Source organism: Oxyura jamaicensis, chromosome 8 (assembly GCF_011077185.1).
Source record: "Oxyura jamaicensis isolate SHBP4307 breed ruddy duck chromosome 8, BPBGC_Ojam_1.0, whole genome shotgun sequence".
Classification (NCBI taxonomy): Eukaryota; Metazoa; Chordata; class Aves; order Anseriformes; family Anatidae; genus Oxyura; species Oxyura jamaicensis.
In genome coordinates this window covers 6430979-6453078 of record NC_048900.1, presented here as the reverse complement: position 1 = coordinate 6453078, position 22100 = coordinate 6430979, and the positions used below count along the sequence as shown (strand labels likewise).

At 37.9% G+C, this 22100-nt stretch overlaps 2 long non-coding RNA genes across 3 annotated transcripts in view; both read right to left on the bottom strand.

Annotated features, from left to right (window-relative positions):
• Nucleotides 1-3730: 3730 nt before the first annotated feature.
• Nucleotides 3731-5275, bottom strand: LOC118170526. The gene is made up of 2 exons (XR_004752761.1): nt 4605-5275; nt 3731-4572 (listed from the first exon to the last, which is right to left on the bottom strand). It is a non-coding gene; the product is annotated as an uncharacterized LOC118170526 (long non-coding RNA).
• Nucleotides 5276-8298: 3023 nt separating this feature from the next.
• The window catches only part of LOC118170523, a 64613-nt gene continuing 50811 nt past the window's right edge, over nt 8299-22100 (bottom strand). For both annotated transcript variants that reach the window (XR_004752756.1, XR_004752757.1), the window contains 3 exons: nt 9335-9408; nt 9182-9253; nt 8299-9097 (listed from right to left, as the gene is read on the bottom strand). This is a non-coding gene — a long non-coding RNA (uncharacterized LOC118170523). The remainder of the gene's footprint in view (nt 9098-9181; nt 9254-9334; nt 9409-22100) is intronic.

The window sequence follows — 22100 nt, the reverse complement described above, 5'->3', positions numbered from 1 at the left end:
GTGGACAGTATATTAATATACAACATTTGGTTGTGCCTTGGAGCTTGTGTCTAGTTAGGGAGCGCCAACAGCTCGGGCTCTGGAAGGAAAGATAAAATAGAACTTTAACATTAGACCTCTTCTGCGTGGTTGCTGCAAATTAAGGGCTTGCTGTTGACTTGATTTCAGACAAGATGGTAGAGAAATTAAACTACCAAAAACCCTGAGCATTGAAGGTGGGCAGAAGAAAGTACACCTAAAATGGTGGAACCCCGGTAACCACTTGTGTGCCATCCCAGACTAAGGCTTTATTAAGCTGTATTAAGGTCTTTCTGTTATCGTTTGTGTGTCTTAATCCGTCAGCATCACTCCTTAAACAGGTTTAAAAAAAAGTATTTTGTTCGTTAACAGTTTTCAGAAGAATTGCTGGTATAAAAAGCATATTACCCATCAGATTTTTCTTAATGTTAATTTTGAAATGGTAGGCTTGAAGAGGAGAATAAAAAGCAGACCTACTATGTTTTATGTAGTAGATGCATTTGAGCCATAATCTGACATGAAATGCATTTTTTGAATATTCCAATTTTAACCCTTATTTTAACCCTTAATATACTAGATTATCCACAATTTTAATATACTTTATATCCATGTCATCTTTTTGCTTTTGAAATCTTGATCTGAAGCAGCACTAGTGGCTATTTACATGACATGTAAGGCCAAACCCTTAAAAATAAAAGCTGAGCACCGTTACAGTATTTTTTTCTCTATTATTAATTGTGAGAGCTTTCTCAGTAAGAACTTATTTTAATATCATGAGAAAAAATAAATGTATATAAATATAAATAAAGCTTGTGTATAGGAAAAGTGAAGAAAAGTAGGTCAGTCCTTTAGTCTTTTTTTTTTTCTACATCTTAAAGATTTTCCTCTGCAGTGATTTGCTTGCACTTATTTTTAATATCATAATCCTCAAATTTATAATCCTCAGTGATAGTTAATGATTGCTAACACATGTAATTTTGCTTATCCAGTGTCAGCAGCACCAATGATACTCTTGGTCATGTGTTTGTAAATGGCTGTTTCAGAATCTGGTTATTTAAAGTGAATCTAATTTAATTATCAAACAGCAAATACACTGTCTGCAGAAGTCACTGACCTAGAATATTGCCTCTAAGCTTTTGAGCATGGCTGATAGTGCGGTGATGTAAAATGACATGAAAGCTGAAGACATAATTGCTCATTGTGAATCTTTTTTCAGTAGCTAACATTATTCTGAAGATGAAAAGTGACAGTTATGTATTTTTGGCAATGTTTCCCTGTAGGAAAGGAACATGCAACCTACTTATTTTTGCTACTGCTAGGGCTGACTCAAAATTATATTCATAAAAAGTTTATTTACTGTCATTATGGACTGAGTTTTCAGTGATCTCTACTCAAATATTAATTTAGGGCTCTTGTAGTCTAGGTATGTAGTCATGCAAAATGAGTTGTTAGAGGTTTACCCACAAAATATCACAAGAGTTATTCTGAGGGGCAGACACTGTGTTTTGGGAGTATCCAAAATAAAAGAAGTGAAGCATCCAAAATTCAGATGCTGCTTTTGACTATGTGGCCGCACAAAACTCAAAAATGCCATCTGGTGACAGCTTTACCTTCTCACTGTCTGATGGAATCTGTGTAGCGCGTGTGTTCCCGTTGCTTGTACATTTACACTTGTAGCTGATGGAAATGATACATATGTGAAAACTTGGAAAGCAGCTACTGAACAACCTTACTTTAAAAAGAGATGACAAAATGCAGCAGCCAACAATCTTAAAGTGAACGTGGAGCCTGTCTGTGCTCTGAAGCACGCATTGCAGCGTTCTGTGCCTCTGAGCATAGAGGCTCTGAGTTCACTTTTACACTGGCTGTTGCAGCTTCTGACAATGATGAAGCTCTATGAGCTGCCAGTGGCCTAGCAACCTCCCTGTCTCCTTTACGTGCGATGCACAGATACCAACTTCATTGCTCAATGCGTTCAGAGGGCCTGTTGGGAGGATAGTGGCACCAGTGTCCATGCTTATTTAATTTTAATGACTACAAAAATCCTTAAAATATGGTCTATTGTTTGCAGACGCTTTAATGAATTAGCTTTGTTTCAGTTCAGCAAAGGCTGACATCCTCGTGGCAAATGATTTTATCATGGGTATCCTGGGCTAATGTGATAGCATGTTCATAGAAAATAAGGTAGGAAGATCCTCTTTTGGGAAAATGTAGCTCAAGATGCTTTGTCTAAGTAGAGCACTTGTGCTAGGTATTAATACTTGTCAAAAAAAGGCAAAAGTATGCATCTAGGTTCTAGCCAAAAATACGTGTGCAGGTATGTGTGCCACAGGCTTGGATTATTCCTGACTAGTTAGCTATAGATGCAGTAGCACCCCCAAGCTCAGTATGAGATTTAAAGCAGAAGTCAGGTTTCCACACAGTTAAGTCTCTCTAAGGAGGAAGGAAACCTACTGATTTTCTTCTTCTAACACATGATGTGTCTTAAGTGTCTGTCTGCATCTGCAAGGACATTGAAGGGAGAATGGGTGGTGGAGGGTCTCAGCAGAGATAGCAAGAAGGTTCAGTGTTTTCAGCATTAATTTTTAAAATTTTAACAGTCAGTTTGTGGTATTCGCTTGAACAGACCTGTGGTTTGGTTATCTTACCCTCGATGCACATTATCTGATTCCAGAAGACATCTCCAGTCAGCAGTTAGAAGACTTTGTACGTATACCTGCACTGTCTGAAATTTTGCTGAAAATCATCTCTTGTAAAGGCTGATACCGATCTGAAGTCAGCGTATAGTTCTAGGCTAGACGAGGGTGTCAGCAAGCATGCTGAAAAGAAGCTCCTTCATATTGTGAGAGAAGGTATTTTAAAGACTCAGGTGGTGGTGTTTTGTTTTGGCTTCCCCCATCTGTGCAGTGAGAGGCTTTTTACTGTTTTACTATCTCTGTGCAAGAAATACTGGAAACTGAAGTAAAGAGCACAATGTGAAAGGAGAGAAGAAACAAGCTGCCATTGCTTCAAGTATGTACACTGGTGGTGTGGGAGCCATCGTCAGACAAATATGCTGTGAGCTCCTTCCACCCACATACCTCAAGCTTCACGAAGTGAAGGAGATGTTCATGTGGTGGCAAAGGCCAGATTATCATAACGTGGGTGTGAAGTTTCTGCACCAAAATACTCTCCTGCTTCGAAGCTCTGTATCTCTACCTGCAAGGCAGTTATCTGCACAAACGGAGGAGTTAGGTGTCCGAGTGCCGTGTGTCCAGGGCTGCCCACAGTTTTTTTTTTTCTGTGGGCAGAAATGCTCTCTGTAGGTGGGAACATGTGTTTTTGAAGTACATGGGCTTTTGTTTCTCTTCCTCCTCCCCCAAGAGTGACATCTACCTCTGACTGCATTTTTTTAGTGTAGGATGTACAGGACCAATTCTACTTTTTATATTTCTCTTGCATGTTGGTTTGCCAACCCTCAGCTTGTATAAATTGGCATAGTTCCACTGAAATCAATGTGTGCTGACTAAAACCAGCAGAGAATCTAAATTCATTAGTTAGCTGTCCATGATTCATGCAAACTTCTGGAATAATGTCCCCCAGTTGTTTTGGGGCTGTACACAGATCTTAGGCCATGGCAGCTTCTGTCTTTAAGTACTGTCTCTTTCTTGTTGTCTTCTACAATTGTATCCTGAATATATACAAAACTTCTTTTTTTTTTTTTTTTTTTTTTTTTTTTTTATAATTTTGGTATTCCTTTAGCAGGTTGTGGCTTCCCTAGTCTGCAGGGCAGTGGCTGCAGTAGCTATGTCAGTATGTTAACCAGGGGCATATTGATAGAGGACAGTGAACTGCATGACATTTAAATGCAAATCCATCATCGTGAACTCTGGGCTTGGTATGGCACACTATTTGGAGGCAAACAGTAATTAGCACAGGATGTACTTTATGGTAATTAGGAATGTTTTACACCTCAGATGGTGATGTTAACTTTAGAGGGCAACCACCTGGACTAAGCTCTCACTAGCTAAAAATTAATTTTTTTTTGTTTCAAAGTGTCTATGATAAAATATTTTAACAGCTTAATTAATGAAGAGTAGTTCCATGCAATCAAATAGTTTAATAGCATGATTATTGGGATAGCTTGCCATTAATGACAAATTATACCATAGTTTAGGTAAATAGTTCATGTATAATATAGTTTATCCGGAATGCAAGGTGAAATTTCCCCATCTTAATGGCCAAGGGAATGTTCTTTCCTCTTTGCCTGACCTATTCTGAACACTGGTACCCTAGAATAATGGTATCTGGTTGATTTTGGATTTGTCTTTTATCTAGACTTAGTGTGGCATTTCTAAGAGGCTAACTTGCATGCAGCTGTAACTCATGAAACAAAATCAGGAAAGGCCAGAAATGTATTGTCCCTGCATATTCTGGCTGGGCGGATTAGATTTAGATGTTAGGGGATTTAGTTCTGGTTTACTGACACGTATGGACAAAGTTTTTGTTGTAATTCATAGCTTTTGTGGATGCTCCTACATTTGGAGCCTTCCCTACATCAGTTCAGATCCAGACCTAGAAAGGGAAGACTATTTGTAAGATTAAACCTAGAAGGAGAAGACTATTTGTAGTTTCAGTGACAGTATGAAGGCACTGATGTAATCAGTGAATGTAGAAATTGCACAATTCATTCTTTTTTTATAATAAAGGTATATTTATAAGTTCTGTAATTTTAATACTGGCCCCGATTCCTCCTCAGATCAATATTTCTTAAATTAAAAAATAAATCTTAGATATATTTATGCCAAGCGCACTTGCATATTCAGGTTGTGATTATTGTTCCTTTCAAAGTGAAGAACCTAACATGGTGATGTAAAATAGTGAGCTTGGAAACAGACTTTCAATGCATACTATGGAAGGATGTTTATGGGAAAACGAATGCTGCAATATGAAAATAGAAGAGGATACAATAATGCAAAGTAGTTACATTACATTTAATAGATTTCTTATTGAGTAGTTAATTTTTCTAATTGAATTTTAGACATTCCCTTTATTTAAATTGAGACAGTTTCTGCAACATCTCCCGGTTGTGACAAATAGCAAATGTTTCAACAGTTCTTATGCCTGTCTATCTTGGAAACATAGCTCATTTGTAAGTGAGGGGGAATGTCTTAAACTCATGGAAAAAAATGTTGGTTTTGTAGTCATTCTTTCCATTGGACCTTTTGAAGTCTGTAGGAGACTTTTAATTATTAAAAAAAAAAAAAAAAGTTGCCTGGACTAGATGATCCTTGTGGGTCCCTTCGAACTCAGGATATTCTATGATATATTTTCAAAGTTCATTCCATGTATGCTGCCGTGGTTTCTACTTTTTCAAAAGCTAGAGTTTGTAGAAATTTTTAAGTTCAAAAAATGGCAAGTGTTGCATTTCAGGGGGATGAAATAATCTACTTCAAATTAGGAAAACTTGTGGACAGTAATATCTATGGAATAATGTTAGATAAATTTAAATGTGTTAAGTGTATAGTGCCATTACAAATGCTATTTTTGGCTGGAAAAGATCAGTAGTGCCTTGTAAAATAAGGAGACATCAGAATATTTCAGTTGGCCTTGGCTGGGCTGTTTGGAACTCAGTCTGCATATCTGGGACTTGCACTTAAGTAGGATGCACAGGAAGACTTCAAACAAAAATGAGCAAAATAAAAAAGAACTTGAGACAAAATTATACAATGCTAAGTAGAAGGGCAAGATAAAAATATTAATCTGGAGAGCTGGAGAGGATGACAACTCTAGCAGGAAACAAAAATAAATATCAAATGAAAAGAAAAAGGGGATGGTCAGCAAGGAGGAAAATATGGTGTTAACATTAGGGAAAAGTCAATTACAAGATTACATTTTTTTCTGCCCTAGAACAGGACACGACTGGAATGCAAGATCCTCTAGATACTACTTCTAGCCCAGCTATAGACTTTTTATGTTTATTTCCTTAGCTTACTGTACGTCACTTGGCTATTTGTAAAGGCAGAAATGTTAGTGTGGTGATGTTTGGCTGTGCCAAAGCCTAACATTTCCATCCTGCTATGGTCCTGAGTCACAGATGATTTCTGTTGTAGGGATTCAGTAGTCTTAAAGGTAAGACTACCTGTCTTTGTGTACTCACTGAACAGAAGTTATAGACTTGTTGCAAAAATTGTTGGGATAGGTGGTTTCACTCATCCTATGCCAGAAGTCAGGAAAAATGCACAGACATTTGGAGGTAACTAAAACCTCAGTGGCTGAAAACTTAATAGCAGCCCTTTGGTACCACCTCTTCTGTCTTCAAGCACAGCATTGTGGCACTGGGAAACAGTGACTGATCTCTTATGTATAGAAACGATGTTCCTTTACCTCCTCTTCCACCGCTGCCGTGAAGCTCGTGCTCCTATTATGTCAAGGTCCATTGCATTCACTGTAACTTTGATATGCTTGACCTAAAAATATTGCTGCAAGTGAATTATTTACAATGACACCGAGGAGCAATTTTCTAGAAGGTCTCTGTGGCCCGTGGGCACTGCAATGGGTGCATGTCTTATGTTTACCAAAAAAAAATCATCTGAAAATGACCATGAAACCTCTCCACAGTATTTCACAGCTGCTGTTACTGCCGAGATCACTCTTGCTTTACGGCGTAAGGAAAGCCTACACAAGCCCGTGTCTGTTGTTGGGTGTGGAGTAATGACATTGCTTTGCCAATAAGCTTCCTGTAAGTTACTGTTCTGCAGACATTACCTTTTAGTTACCAAGCTGTATGAAGTGTATCTCTGTTCGCTAAGGAGACTTTTTAGTCTTGATAAGAAAATGTGACAAATAACTGAAAAAAGCTATACTTTAAAGAGTGGAAAAAAAGTCTGTTGCTGGTGCGTCTGTTTTTCAGAAACTGCTAAAGCTTGCTGTCCAGTTGAAAATATTTGTTATATCCTTGTAATGTGTGTGGGCTGATTATCTGTGCCTGGGTTGATGCTGACTGAGGTTTCTGCAACCTGTTACAGTATGGCATGAATTGTTGCTGTTTAATATTTAGTCAGCATAGGCAACGAAATCACTGTAGAATTTTTTTAACAAGTAAAGCATTTGTTTATTTTGAGGAAGAGTATTGTCAAAGCAATCAAAACCAAACAAAACACAATTTTATTTCCCCCCTCCCTGCATTGGAATCTGTCCCTACACCAACTGTAATTGTTCAAGCATTATCAATTGCAGCATGAATGGCTTCTGTATGACCTTTTTTTTTCTCTACTTGAAAGTGATTACATGCCAGGACACTGTTTCTTTCCAATGTTGTCAGATTCCACAATCTTCTATTATTGAATTATCTTTGTGTTTATAAATGCATAACACAATTAAGTAGCATTGATAAATGTATTACAGAAACAAGTCTTTGTTTTTATTTCAATAACAAATTCTGATGCATACTGTTGCAAAACCTCCTGGCTACAACTTACCTTGAAAGTTTCTCCTTCTAGATAGAACATATGAGTCCTGCTTTTAGTATGATCCTTACATGCAGTATGCAAGCCAATAGTAATTTGGGTTCCCATTGCTGTGTAGAAATGAGTAAACCTAAAGATAAAGGCTTATCTATAAACAGTGTTGCAGAGAAGCCATACATCCATAGCTACCTCTCCTTTTAGTCGTCAACTTTGCTGTCTGTGACCTCAATAGAACTCTGCAGGTTCTTCTCTAACAAAAATTAGAACACAAAAACAGTATTCCCAACCATCAAATAAATAATATCCACACAGTTCTGCTGTGTAATGTAATTCATTATTGTGGTTCCCTTGGAGGAACTGATTTTTTTTTTAATTTAAGTATCAGTCTTGCATGTGATCAGTGACTGACCTCTTCCATGACTGAAATATATTTTTATAATTTAACTAGACTGGTTTCCAAGTTCAAGAAGCGAGTACAAATATATCTGCCTGTGATAGCCCTGATGCTTTATCCTGTTTAGCAGTTGCTATATGATAAAACCTGGATAAAACATGCAAGTATAATAAGCAAGAGAATTGTGTAACTGAGGTGCTGAAGATACGTTGTAAATAATCAAACTAAAGTATTGTTATGAGACCCCCTCTCCCGTTAGAAGGGGAAACGATGAATGCCGTGTGATTACCTAACTTTGGATGCAATCCCTATTGCAGAATATCAATATTGTGCTGTCTGAAGGCTGAACTTACCTTGGATGACTTCTGAAATGTAGATGGGTCTCCGTGTGTGTCTGACTGGATAAACAAGGGTTTAAAGGAAATAAGGACAAAGCAGTGAACTTTAATTTTGTTTATTTTCTTATTACTATTAGCAATACTATGTGTGACATTGGTACCCAAAGTATACAGTAATTTTACAGTTTAACTGTTTGTTTTTCAATTATAATTACTGGATATATATATTTCTGTAATCCCTTTGACCACTAGAAAAGGCAAATCTAATATTTGCTAACACCATTTACTTAGGTGCATAAGATTAGTTTTATGCAAAACTATTTTTTTATACATCATCCATCTATAAATTTAATTCTGACTTTCTGTTTTTGTCTTGACAAGTATAAAAGGCGTTTTTGTGAACTGTTCCACAATGCCTAGTTCAGGTGAGATTTAAATACAATTTCCTCCTATGATGAGTCTTGAGGAGTACATATACACAAAGTTCCTTATTATTTGCTTCTACATACATATTACACAAGGATTTCTATGGTTTCAACTATGCCAAACCCTGCAAGGACAATATTCCAGAAAAAGGCAGCAGTGTTTTTTCAGTCAACAGAGTTAAACACACTTAAACAAGGAAGTGAAAATTGAGTATCCTCAACTATTTTTTGACCAGAAAAAATGTAGCCTATAAGAAGTGTCTGTTTCTTACTACTCCTTTCAGAGCTGATGTTCCTCTCAATGGCAACTGTAAAATGTGGGGCCACAGTTGCATTCATTGTTCAGTGAGCTTGTCCACATAGTTAAACCCACCGACAGCAATGAATGTTGATTGTGACCTTTTTTTGTAAAGCTTGGCAGGGTGGGGGAGAAACCTCAAGTGCTGGTTAGGTTTCTATCTTCAGAGTGAAGGCCTGAAAGCATGAAGTAAGGAGGAGGATGGTTAGCTGGAGGGTACAATCAACGGTCGATGGTTTTCACTTTAATTCCAAACTCACCGACAGCGTTGAATGTTCACTGAAGCAACCACTACAACAGAACTCCATTGACTTGACAGCGTCCTTACATGTCTGAAAGGAGGGGGGAAAATCAAAATTGACACAATCTTTTTAATCATACAGATGATGCAATTTCAGTCATTGTTCTCTTACCCACACCAGCACCCTTTTCTGCCCATCCTGTTTCAATCTTCGTGCAAGAAGCTGGCAGTTTTCCAAACATCTTTCTAGGAAAAGAAAAGACAATTTCACTTACTCAAGCTTTAACTATATACATTGGACATTGAGGCAGAAGTGGATTAATGTTGCCTGTTACATTACAGAACTGAACTTTATAGCAAACCAACGCACAAATCCCATGTATTAACAGATCTGGCCAAGAGCATTATGAATCGGTGTTGCCAATTATAATCTGCCCAGTAGAGTAAATTTATTCTGCTGATATTCTCCTCTTGATATTACATCAGACGTTTATGTTCTAAATTTCCTTTCATATGTTTAAGTGCCAGCATGCCGTCCATATCCTGAACATGATCATTATACAGTAAATTACACAGTAAAGTTCATCATTTCCACAGTAGCACAGTACATTTTTTCTAATATCAGAGCTTTCCAACCAAGTTCTCATCTTACTTGGTATGCATGTGAGTAGTGTGTATATAAACATAGATATATAGGATTTAATGTAATGAGGGCACAACAAGGTAACACAGGTATTTTACCTTATTTGCATTTATAAGCAGTTCTCCTGCAGAAGGCTGTTCTCTTGCAGCTTTGTTGGGCTGAATCCCTTTTGTTAGGGCCACTTTTAGATTGTTGCATTGGAAACTGTGACTGATTCATTGGCTTCTATGCATTGTTGAATCTTTTACCAGAGGACAGGGTAGTCCTGTACTCTCTCATTGATTTCTGCATTTAAAAAAGCACTTCATAAATGTGTTTTGTTAAATTTGCTTATAGTTGTGTAAAGGTAACCAGCACCAAAAGAGTGCAGTCATAAGTGTGCTGCCTGCATATATTTTGTAAACAAATGATGAGACAAGGGCTTTGTCCAAGCTGTTTCTTTCAACTAAGTGCTCTGCATGTACAGATATTTATTACTTTTTATCATTTAACTCACCTGTATTTCTATCAAATGTATCTAAACTACAGTCATTAGTACAGCCTGCCGGAAAACTACACAAGAATGGAATAATGATCCTCCATAAAGGAGAAACTAACATATTTGGCTTAGGAATGCTTCTGTGATCATGAATATCTCTGAATTCCAACCAACTGTGGCAGTGAGCCCTAATTTGCTGATACAGCAGCAAACATCCCATGCTGCTGTGGTACTTTAGCTCTAAAGTTTGATTTTTATTTTTTCCATTTATTTGTACTGGCTTTATCACAGTTTAACTTCACGGATGTTAGGAAAAGAGTTCTTTGCACCAGCACAAGCTATGAGACGATAAATCTCTTCAACTCCGTAGTCTTCTGTGCATCTGCATCTGTTCAACATTGTTCTGGCAAAACAAATAGACAAAATAAACAGACTCTATGGTTTAGGGTCACTCATGTTTAACATCCTCCCTGTTATAAGCTTTCCCTCTCTATGCCATTTCTTTTAGTACTTATTCCTATGCTCTTATTTCCCTGCTTCCTTCTGTCACTTCATATTTCAGTATGAGGTTGTGCCTGGCTGATACCTGGCAGTAGGATGGGGTGTAGGGGAAGGAGAGTAGCCATGTAAAGCTTATGACTGGGTGGATTGCATCTTAAAAGTAATTACTTTCACAGGTTATTATTCCCTCCCAACCCCGTAATGGGAAAACCTCAGTATTTCCTTGGTTACCTAGCCTCTGTTGAAGAGGGCTGAAACTTGTAAGTACAAAAACACACACAAAAATTACTCCTGAGCTCCAGCCATCGTTCCTGATGTGTGCAGGTTATGCAGGGTAAAAATGCTTTCATCTTCTCTCATCTGGTTTTAATTTTATTTATTTTTTAAAAAATCCCTTACTGGGCTTAGCTAGCTATTACAAATGCCAGTTTTATTTTAAGTTTTATTTCAGATCTGCAGGCTTATGTGAACATTCAGATTGGATGTGTGTTTTTTTATTTAAGGTTAGTAGGTCATAAATAAACCAAAGCACTTCCCTTGCTATGAGCAATAGGGTCATGGTGTACATGAAATATCGCTTTAAAAAAAAAATTGGAACCTAACGTGAATTGACAGAGGTACATGAGGAAGTCGTTCGTTGTGTCGCTGTAAGGGCCATAGGGATTTGGACTGCCAGAGCTGCCTGTTTTAGGAATAGATTAGATATCCTGTCTGATGACCTGTACTTAATTTAAGTGACTGCCTTTGCCAGCCCTTCCAGAGGGCAACTGTGTGAAGTAGAGCATCTCATCTTCAGTCCTTTTGCTCCTCTTGATGGCCTGACCTAAATTGAAGATATGGGTGTTGTGCTGCACAATTACTTCACTAGCAACATGAGCTGCATCTTCAGTTCTAATCAGTTAGCTTTTCTATTTTGACCTTGGTAACTTGAATGAAAAGACAAATTTTCAACATCGTTATACTGGTTAATAGTGGCAGCTAGGTTTTGTTCTACACTATACTCATGTTTAACAGCTGCTTTTTGTAAAACACTAAATTCCCTCTCTCTGCTTAGAAATGGTGGCTGGAGCTGTGAAGTACTGCTCTGCCATGCTTGTTGCCCCACCTCTTCCTTTTTCTTCCTTCTCCTTCTGCTACGGTAGTACTCGCTGAAATACAGCTTCAAACAGCCGCCTTAATATTTTTAAGTCTTATTGCTTGCCCAGCAGTGCAGTCCTTTAGGAACAAATACTTAGGTGAACAAACAGATCTCCGTTTTCTTTTTTACCATTTTAGATAAGTTCCCTAATGTTGCATTAAAACAGTCTGTATCAACATAATTATATGGTAGGTACTCTGCCTAGTTTATAACATCTTTTTCTTTTGTTGGCATTGAATTTTTACTGGAAATTGGAATTAAGACTTTTTGAAGGAAAATACTCGTTGGTATCTAGAGAAGACAGCAGAACAATAGTGTTAATACTTCTATTGCAGAGTTATCATCTCATGCATACAGTTGTTGGCTACTTCCACTTCCCAGTTGCCCTCTCCCACAGTCTGTCAACAGGCTTCCAGTTAGACACTTGGACAGGAAGAAATGCAATCCGTGGATGTATTTTCAATTGTTGCAAAAGTGAATTCCAGTGGTAGTTTCTAAAAATGGCACACACATGGGATCAGACACGGTGTAAACTGACACATTGATATCAGTGGCATCTGCCTTTACACCAGCTGGCAGATGAGCTGATGCTCATTTGAAAAAAATGAAGTAGAATGAACACTCATCAGTTTTCTACATTTTGCTTTTTTTGTGATCATCTTTATTAAACTCTACTCAAATGCTAAATCTTAGTGTTGTATCAACATTTTACCTGTGGTAAATTAACAACGATACTAGATCTTGCTATGCATTGACAGTACGCTTCCACCAAGAAGAATTAAATCCGTCTGACATGTTATTAGAGATTCCAAGTTATTCTTGGATGTCTTTGAATTATATGCTGAAAGTGAAGACTTCAGCCATAAAGAGGAAGGTCTTTACCTGACAAAATGAAAAGTGTTTGCTTCTTCTGTGGTCTTGAAGATTGCAAGAAGAGAATCTGGTAAACTTCACTGTAATCTAGGACTCTAACTGTATTCTATAAATGCTAGCTGCAGTTGTTTCTATGCTGCGTTGGAGTATAGCATCAGCTCTTAGGTGGTAATTCTAAAGCCCATATTTTTCAAGAAATCCAACTAGACAAATCACAATGTTTTTGCATTGCTGTCAATCTACAGACATGTGGTAACATCTTCATAAACCTCTGCTGAAAAAATATGTTTTAGGGAGTATTTCACCATTTTCTGGAGTATAGCCATTTCTGGAGAAAAGTAGCAGCTGTATAATATCCTGAAGCACAAGTGCATGCTAGCCAGAGACAGGAGAGAAAATCGTGGCTGCTCTGTTTAAATTCTGCATTCTGCAGGGCTGCTCTTCCATACGTAATGGTATGGAGAAATCTAAAGTTATGCAGAATTGTCCTGGTTCTCCCCCATGGAAGAAGGGGGGGAGGAGGTAGGGGGAATGAGTCTTGGCACACCAGAAAGCATTTTTAGAGGTGAAATAATAATCCCATGACTGTTTTAAACCAAATTAAAAGTTGTATGGTATGCATACCTGTCACAATGTCCTCTTGGAGTTCTGCTGGTCCAGAAAGCAGTACATCTCCAAGCCTGCTTGTTCATATATTTGTAGGCTTTGACTAAGCTTTTTAGTAAGTCTGTTATCCAAAAACTGACTGTGCTTTTGAAATAAAACCCATCAAATAACATTACATGTTTACAGCAGTCTGAAGTGGGATGCTGATTAGCCAAGCTAATTTAGGAACAGAGCAAATGTGAGGAGCAGCAGTGATATTAGTCAATCAAATATTTGATTGCATTTCCAGAAATAATTTAGTTTGTTTTGCCCATCAGAATTTTACCTGATTAGTATTTTTGTTAAATCTTGGTATTAACAACATTTCCAAAGCAAAATTTTATGTAAAAAAAAAAATAAAAAATAAACAAAAAAAATACCCAAGGCAATATGGGCTTTTTGCTTACTGCATTGAACTTACTGTACCTCCCTCAAAATTAATTGTCCTTATTTATCAAACCAAAGCTACACTCATATGTTCTAAGTACTTATATCTGAGCAATTAAGTCTGACTCTGCAATTTAAATGAGCGTTACTTCATATTGTTAGTCCTGGTGGGGAAAAAAAAAATTACACTTTCAAACATACAGGATTGCCACCCTAGACCTATAAGCCTGGCTTTTTATTTAAAGCCAAGAAATTGTTTAACATATTCTCATACTGCCTGTAGTTTCCCAATCTTTTTGGACAACAATTCTCAATTCTCTACTCTTTATTACTGGAACACGTTACTATTTATGGAAGATATGCACATATTTCATTTAAGCCTCCATAAATCATATGCAAACATCTGTTTTTAAAATCACTATATGGACTATGGTAACCGTTTTTTACATTAATATCCATGAAGCAGTGCTCACCTACTGATATTAGCTTAAGCTTCAATATTTTAGCAAATAGTAACGTAACTTTCCAGGCAACGTAAATCAAACAGTAGAAATCGCAAACAGTCTGGCATAGAGTTCTGTGTGGCCTGTACCCAAAAATGTCTAACAGAAGTTGTAGGATAGATGGCGTAAATATTAAGAGCAACATGATCAACTTGGCTAAAACACAAGAGGTTCTGTTAGTAATTCTCTCTCTGTGCTACTTACTGCCTTTGAAGGGGATTTCTTACCCTCCCCCTGCCTGTGAAAGCCCTAAACAGGCACCCTTTTCTTATTTGATGAATCTGGATTGTAGTAGAGGTCTACATTTTTGTCTTAGTACTATGATATATTTCCCATGTGATCCTGCAGGCAAGATTTGAAGGCAAATAGCTGTTAAGCTGTGCTCTGAAAACATATGGTATGTGTGGAAACCAAGACTGCATACAAGTTAAAATGTAAGATGTGGGAAAGACAATCCTGTATGATAGGACGGGTGCTAGATGAAAAGTCAGAAGTTTTTGTGTTCCAATTTTCTTTTTTCTTCAGTCTCAATGTTACTTTTTTTCTTTTTACACCAAGTCTTTTTCAGTTATAAATAGATTTTTTTTTTTTTTTTTTTTTTTTTTTTTTTTTTCAGGATTTGTCCTCTATAGCTTTTATTTCAAGCATAAATTTGGTTGTTGTAGGTAGCATGACTGGATTGACTGGCTGGTTTTCGCTATCTGCTTCTTTGTCTCTGTATTTAATCTGCAGGAAGGGAGACAATAGTTTCAGGCTGGATTTGTAAATGTCAGTATGGCCACTGAATTACCATAGGATGAATGTCTATAAAAATGGAAATAAACACTCAATATTACTGAAAGTTGAGTCCCACTGTAGTCAAGCATTAAACAATAGATTACAGTCTCTTCACTGCAGAAAACAGATGATTACTTTTAACTTACCTTGGTCCTTGCCTACTAAACCTCCTGATTTTAAAGAAAAAACAAAACAACAAAACCTCCGCTTCTGAGCAGATGAATGTAGATACCAGTCTTAGGTATTAAGGACTATTTCAGTACAATTTCAGTACACTTTGTGTTTTTTTAGGTTCTTTGCGGTGATTATGAAATCTGTATATTCAGAAAAACGTGATTGGGACTCTTAAAACATTTTGTTTTATTTGTGCTTTTAACTTTAAAAAAAAAGTTATTGAAAAAGGTGCTGCTTGACTGCAGTTAGCTTAGGGATTCTCCATGTGCCTGTATTTCGCTCAGCCAGAACAGAGCGCAGTTGCAACTGGCTTTAATATCCCATCCCCCCTCTTCTCTGAGTCACCATAGGAATGGACTGTGAGAATTACCAAATTCAAATAATTACGGTCCTGCCGCACAAAGTTTCTTTTGATCAAGAGCAAGTCATTTGAACCCTAATGTTTAGTGGGTAATACTTACAGCCTCATAAAAGTGTAGTGATGGCTGATATCTTATAGTGCTTTGAACATGTGAAGTGCTATATAAACAATATAGGGCTATTGCACACAACTGAAGCCATTAGCATTTGAGGCACCCTGCCCCAGGCCTTTAGAGGGGGAATCGCGTCCTCACTGGAAGAGAGGCACCTTTTTGGGTTCTGCACCTCCACTTTCAGTGTAAGCTTCACGAACTTCCTAGGTAGCATGTAGGTAGCTATGAAAACAACAACAAAAACCAAAAAACCACATATATAAATATATATATATTATATAAACATGTTTTTTTTTTCAAATACACTGTTTTTCTTACACAGTACTGGAAATGAACTAAAGGTGGACCGCATTCAGATAGAATTACGATCCTGAAAACATAAGGATAGTAAATCACTGCCTGATCCCAATATCTCCTTTGCTGTAAATGTTTTGGTATTCTTGTGTGTTTTTTTTTTCTTTGTGAAAGTTCTGTATGCAAACCGATTTGTTGCTGACAAACTCAGTGCGTTCCATGTTTAGTTTAAAATGGATGAGAGATTGTGCTTCAAATTCATTCCTAAAAATATCATCGTACTTTACAGAAGTTAGACCACAAATTCAAAAGTGTGTTGCACGTGTCATGGGTGCCTGTGCATAAATGCTGGTGGCATCGATTTGTGATAGGAAAACAGTAGAGGGGCACTTGCTAAACAGCCAGTGTAACATCTGTCTGTTAACTGGATGTACTGCTCAGATTGGAACAGCATTTTCATAGGATTGGTGGACCTGCCCGATTTGCCTCATTTTGACTCTCCAGCACATTCTGAATGCTCTGATAAACAAAGGCTGCTGCATAGGACCCTCAAGATATGCCTATCTTGCAGTCACTACAATGTGCATTCTGGGGCAGTAGAAGGGGTCATGGCTATCTTCGGGGAGAAGAGGAAATTCCTTGAAATCTTTTTATGCAAGTCATTGCTCCAGTTTAAAGAAGCAAAACTGTTTTTGGCCCACAGTTGATAAAAACATACTTTTTGCCTTTCGATGGTGTAACTTACTTTTAACAGTGGAGACCCTTCTAAAAAAAATACATTTTATGCTTGCTTGTGTTTTTTAGTGTTGAGCTAAGCTTTTAGGCATGTTAAATGATGTAAACAAGTTTGGGATTTTTGTTACTGTTATCTAGGAACAGCCATTCAGAACAAATATGCTATTGACTGAACCCTACAAAGCTCTGAACACAGCGTAACCTCAGACTTTGAAGGACAGGGCACGCAGTTTAAATGTTTAGCATAGCAAAATCCATTGCAGTACAATTACTTGTACTAGATCCAATGATTCACTGCCCAGGCAAAGCATAATCCCACTTGTTCATGGAGCAAACTCCTAGTTCATTTACTGTTCTTTTTCTTAAGACCAATGCAAACAAACCACTTTTCTGCCCCGGCAAAGGTATTTTTAAGTAACATATATTTGTCTAAAGAAATCCCCCAACGAAAAGGTAAAGGATAACAGGAACAGTTAATAAAACCTTTTTTTGGTTGTTGTTAAAAAATAGTGCACCCTTAATGTCTTTAATTTGTCTGTATCTGTGTGGCTGTCCCACCGCCCTCCTCCTTGTCCCTGTTGAGTTCAGCTGCCTTTTGAAAAGCACTTTGTGCTCCAGTGACCACTTTAAACTTTCTATTGACAAAATTAAACTGGACTCCTAATTTATTTTTCCAAAAGAAAGTGTGAGTTGAAAGTGGTCATTGGCCCAAAAACCATTAAAACCAAAAAGATGATTTTATTAGGAAGAAGAGGGAGTGATGTTTAGCCTCCTCTGCTGTCCTTCAATCCCTTTCTCCTGCTAATTTCTTATATTCTCTTTGCTTTCTCCCATTTCTCAGGAAATAGCAGTTCCTACACCCCTAAAATTTCCCTTTTGCAGCCCCACAGAGTGAGGTTTCCCTTTTTGCAGCCATCTGCTGCAGGAAGGAAGGACAGGACAGAAGGAAAAAAAATAGAACAAAAAAGCAAGCGTTTGGGACCTCAACTGGAACTAGTTTATGAATCCAAATTCTGTCTCTTAAAACTGTGGGAGATGGACTAAGAGATTGGCAATAAAGTAAATGAGCAAATGGGATGAGGGAAAGCACGTATAGCCAAAGGAAGCGAGGATTATTAAAACATTCCCTTTGCTTCACATATGCTTAAGTGTGTTTTTTAAAATACAGGTAAACATATAATACAGACAGTTGAACGTGATGGAAGAAAGGGGAATGTTGATGGAAGAAAGGGGAATGTCTCTTCCTTTTGGAGATTTAAGGGGACCAGATTTGTACTTGAGTAACACTTAAAAGGCCCAAACGTAACCAAAATGTTTTTGTGCACAGCCGGGTCTCTTCTGCAGTACCCAGCCTGTAATGGATGGATGGCATGTCCAAAAAGATTCCAGTGCAGTCAGCACCTTTGCTGAAAGCTGATCTCTACACCAGACACTATTACTATCTCAGTAATCACTCATAATCAAAAAATCATAATCTAAACAACCCTAGGTGACACTGGCTGTTCTGAGAGTTTTTTAATCAATGGATTTATAAAACTTTCCTTTTTTAGGTACCTAGCAAGTTTTGTGCTAGTGGTACTTGAGGATTTTGTGTTTCACAGGTTTGTGTTGCCAAAAGGTATTTTATTTGTATTTAATTTGTATTTTTCTTGAGAAAAATTGGGATGGAATTCCATGCAGTGGGAGGACTACATCACTTAAGTCCTACATAAACTCTGTACTCTGAACACCTAATGCAGAGACATTATGCTGGCTTTTAACGGATAGGGTGAATTTCATTCTTAGTGAATGACCCAGGTGCTAAAAAGCTATGGCTGAAAGTGCTAGGTTAAAAGCACAAGTCAGCTAGCTACATAAATATTACATGGCTACATCTTTAATGGGTTCCTGTCGTAGACTTGCTTTGTTTAAAGATTTCCATAACCCTGCTGATTTATTGCATCTTTTCTAGAAGTATGCTGTTAGCAGGAAACTCAGTTGAAGCACTTTCAATCATGTTTGAGGATCATTATACTTTCACTTGAATAACTAATTAGTTGCAAGAAATTAACCACTGCTGTTTAGCACAAAAACACTTCCAAGAAGGACTTTCATTTTTGTTGTGGAAAATGACCCCGGGCACTTGAGGAGGGGGCAGAAAGGCGAAATAATGATCCAGCTGTCTTTTAATATAACTTTTGTTTTCAGTTCAACCTGATAACAAGCAGGCAGCATAGCTGTCTGAATAGGGCACTGCATTTGCACTTGCGATAAATGTTTTAATCTTTCCTGTCCCTTGAATCTCATGGCTGACCTCATCCCGTTGCTTGAAACTGGTTTAAGGTTCCAAATGCTGTCCCTTAAGGCAGTGGGAGACAGGATACAAGACTGACAAAGAAATAAATGGGATGGAAGGAAGAAATATGACCAAAGAGAGGATATAACCAGTCTGCTCATGTCTCTGGAACTTATTTTTCTTCTGAAATGTGGATCATGCTTTAACTGGTGTATAAGGGTCTATGCATCTTGCATAACAGATCAATATTATTGTTATGTGCTGTTCACAGCATCACTGATAGAAGGCATAGTGAAGGGAGGAAGGAGAACAAAGACCAGTTGTAATGCTTAATGTTTTGCCACAATTCTAGGGCACAAACTGCAAGGAAACTGAAGACAGTTTCTGAGATCTAGATTCCTCCCAAATGTGTGGAAACAGTTCAGGGAAATAACTGAGTGAGAAATCTTTTTTTTTTTTTTTTTTTTCTCTCCTGTGGAGCTTAAATTTCTTCCAAACTATTTGAACAATGTGTATATAAAACCAAATATTTTTAAACTGTAAAATTGAAAGTGAAATTATGATGCATATACAAGTCAGTTTTCTTCTTTCACTCATCTCCTCCATCTATTGCAGAGGTCTGTGAAGTCCTCAGGTATCTGGGGAAAGAGCAAGGATCAGCAATGTAAGGGCAAAGGGTGGGGAAGTTTATTGGTATTTCTTGTTCTCCCCTTGTCTCTGCCTGCACTTGCAAGATTAGAAAGTTGAATCTTCAGTAAGTGTATCTGAGATGTGGTGATACAGAAATGCTGGGAATTAGTGTAAAAAGGGAGTGAGTGGGCTACTGTAGTCATGACAAATTCATGCTGAATATCAAACAAAAAAAAAAGGGGGGGAGGGGGAGCACTAACACTTTCCTATGATAGCTCTGTCGCTTTTCCCCTCTCCCATTCTTTGTCTTCCTTCCAATGCTTTCTCTCAAGCACCTATTTTGGGCAGCGTACATGAAGGTTAGGTATCAGAATCTCATTCAGCTGTTTATGATTACGTTGGATGACTTGCAGAGTGTAGGTGCCTTCTGAAAATATTTGCATAAGCCCAGTACTAGCTGGGTGTCCTTTTTTTTTTTTTTTTTTCTTTCTGGCCGAGTTTGCAATTTTATTGGCATGTGGCAATACAGTAGAGACAGGAAGGGCATGGCTGACTTGGGGGGGGGGGGGGGCGGGTTGCATACGGACATGTCAGGAAATCTAATTTCACGTGGAAGAAAACAGCAGAGATGCCTTCTAGAAAGAGGGCATGAACGATGCCATCACATCTTCTACCAAACTCATGATAGTGTTTTTTGAGGAGTTATGGAGCAAACAATTTCAGATTAGGCACACTGCCACTAAAACAGATCGGCACAAACTGGCAGCCAAAAGCTTATGTGTGCACGTGTGTGTTTGCACACATGCAAGCTGCTCTGCTTCAGGATATTTGCACATGAGAGCTCACTAGGAAAAGGGAAGGGAGATGTGCTTAGTGAAGGTTATTTTCTAGTTTCTAGATGTTATCTTTAAACTGTGTGCAAGGAGTTTGGAAAGTATCAAGGGGCTCTTAAAGATCCATTTCCTTGACACTCAGTGATATTTCTGCTAAAACTTCCAGTCCTTTCTGCTGCACTTCACTACAAAGTGCAATCCGAATGCAGGAATGGCATAGAAATGTGTTGAATTCAACGTGATGTATCTTTCAAATGAACACTACAGTACAGTAGTCCAAGGTTCCTTAGTTCTCATACCTGTTGCTTGTCCATACTCTGTAGATACTTGTACCTTACAATAATTCCAATTAAATAACGTAACTGAACATAACATCAGTAGGCATTGTTGTGTTAATAGATGCCTCAATTTTCCCTTCTTCATGAACGTGCTCTAATTTACTTCCATTACCTAATTTTGTTTCACTTGCTCTTCCATTTTGGTCTGTAACCGTTCAATGAGCTTAATGTGCTCCAATTAACAGGTTCTGTCTTTTAAGAGTTGTTTCAAACATCAGTTTGGCCTGCAGTTCAGATTGGGCTCTTGAAATTCCTATCCCCTTGGATGCTCTTGCCACACACCAAATGCTGACTTTCTGATGTTCAGACATCAGCTGTCCCTGTGCTGTGAAAATACATGGTCTTTCATACTCTTTTATAATCAAAAGAGGTGGAGACTGAGTAGTCTAAAAAGAACTGCATATCTAGGAAAAATGTAAGACTCTTCTTTAAAGGAAAACCTTTGAAATACAGTTAAAACAAATAGCCATGTCTGCCTAGCATTCAAACTTAAGATATTGGAAGAAACCAAAAACCCCAAAAGCTGATCATGGATGAATCAACAGCAGGATAACCTTAAGCATTTTTACAGAAAAAAAGAAAATGAGTCTGGACTGGGTAAGCTGTGCCCAGATATTGAGGGAGATGCAGAGGATTATCACTTGAAGTGGACTAGAGGGAAAAGCATACATCTATGTTCCGCTCTTTCCACTAGGAATCTCAGCTGTATTGGTTTTGTGTATACTTTACTAATAAACTTAACTAGCTTTCTGTAGTTTTGCATGAACACATAGTTGAAAAGACAAGGTATCTGAGGAAGTGGGCTGGGTTAGTCACATGCTGGAGAAACCTCACTTTGATTAGCCTGTGCTGTGTAACCCAAACGGGGATGGATCAGCTCTACAAGCGTGTGCCAGGCACTCAGTTACTTCAGACAAATGGAAGGAGTTTCATTACATGAACTGCAAAAAGGCTCCGAACTGCAGAAAGTGTGCTTCCTTACTTGATGTGGTCCAGTATAATTTCTTGCCCTTTCCCAGCTCTCTCCCTTCTCTGAGGACATAAACCAACCTTGTTGGTCTTTCCTTCATGTTTCTCAAAGTGAAAGTCTGTAAGCTTGTTTTTATGTGTGTGTGTAAATAAGTTTCTGCAAAATTTTAGTGTGCAAGAATAATCAAAGCATCTACATCCCTGCAATTGGTTCATTTCTGACATTCAGCAACAAAATGTGGCTGCTTTTTTCAATTGCTCAGCAGATTTCA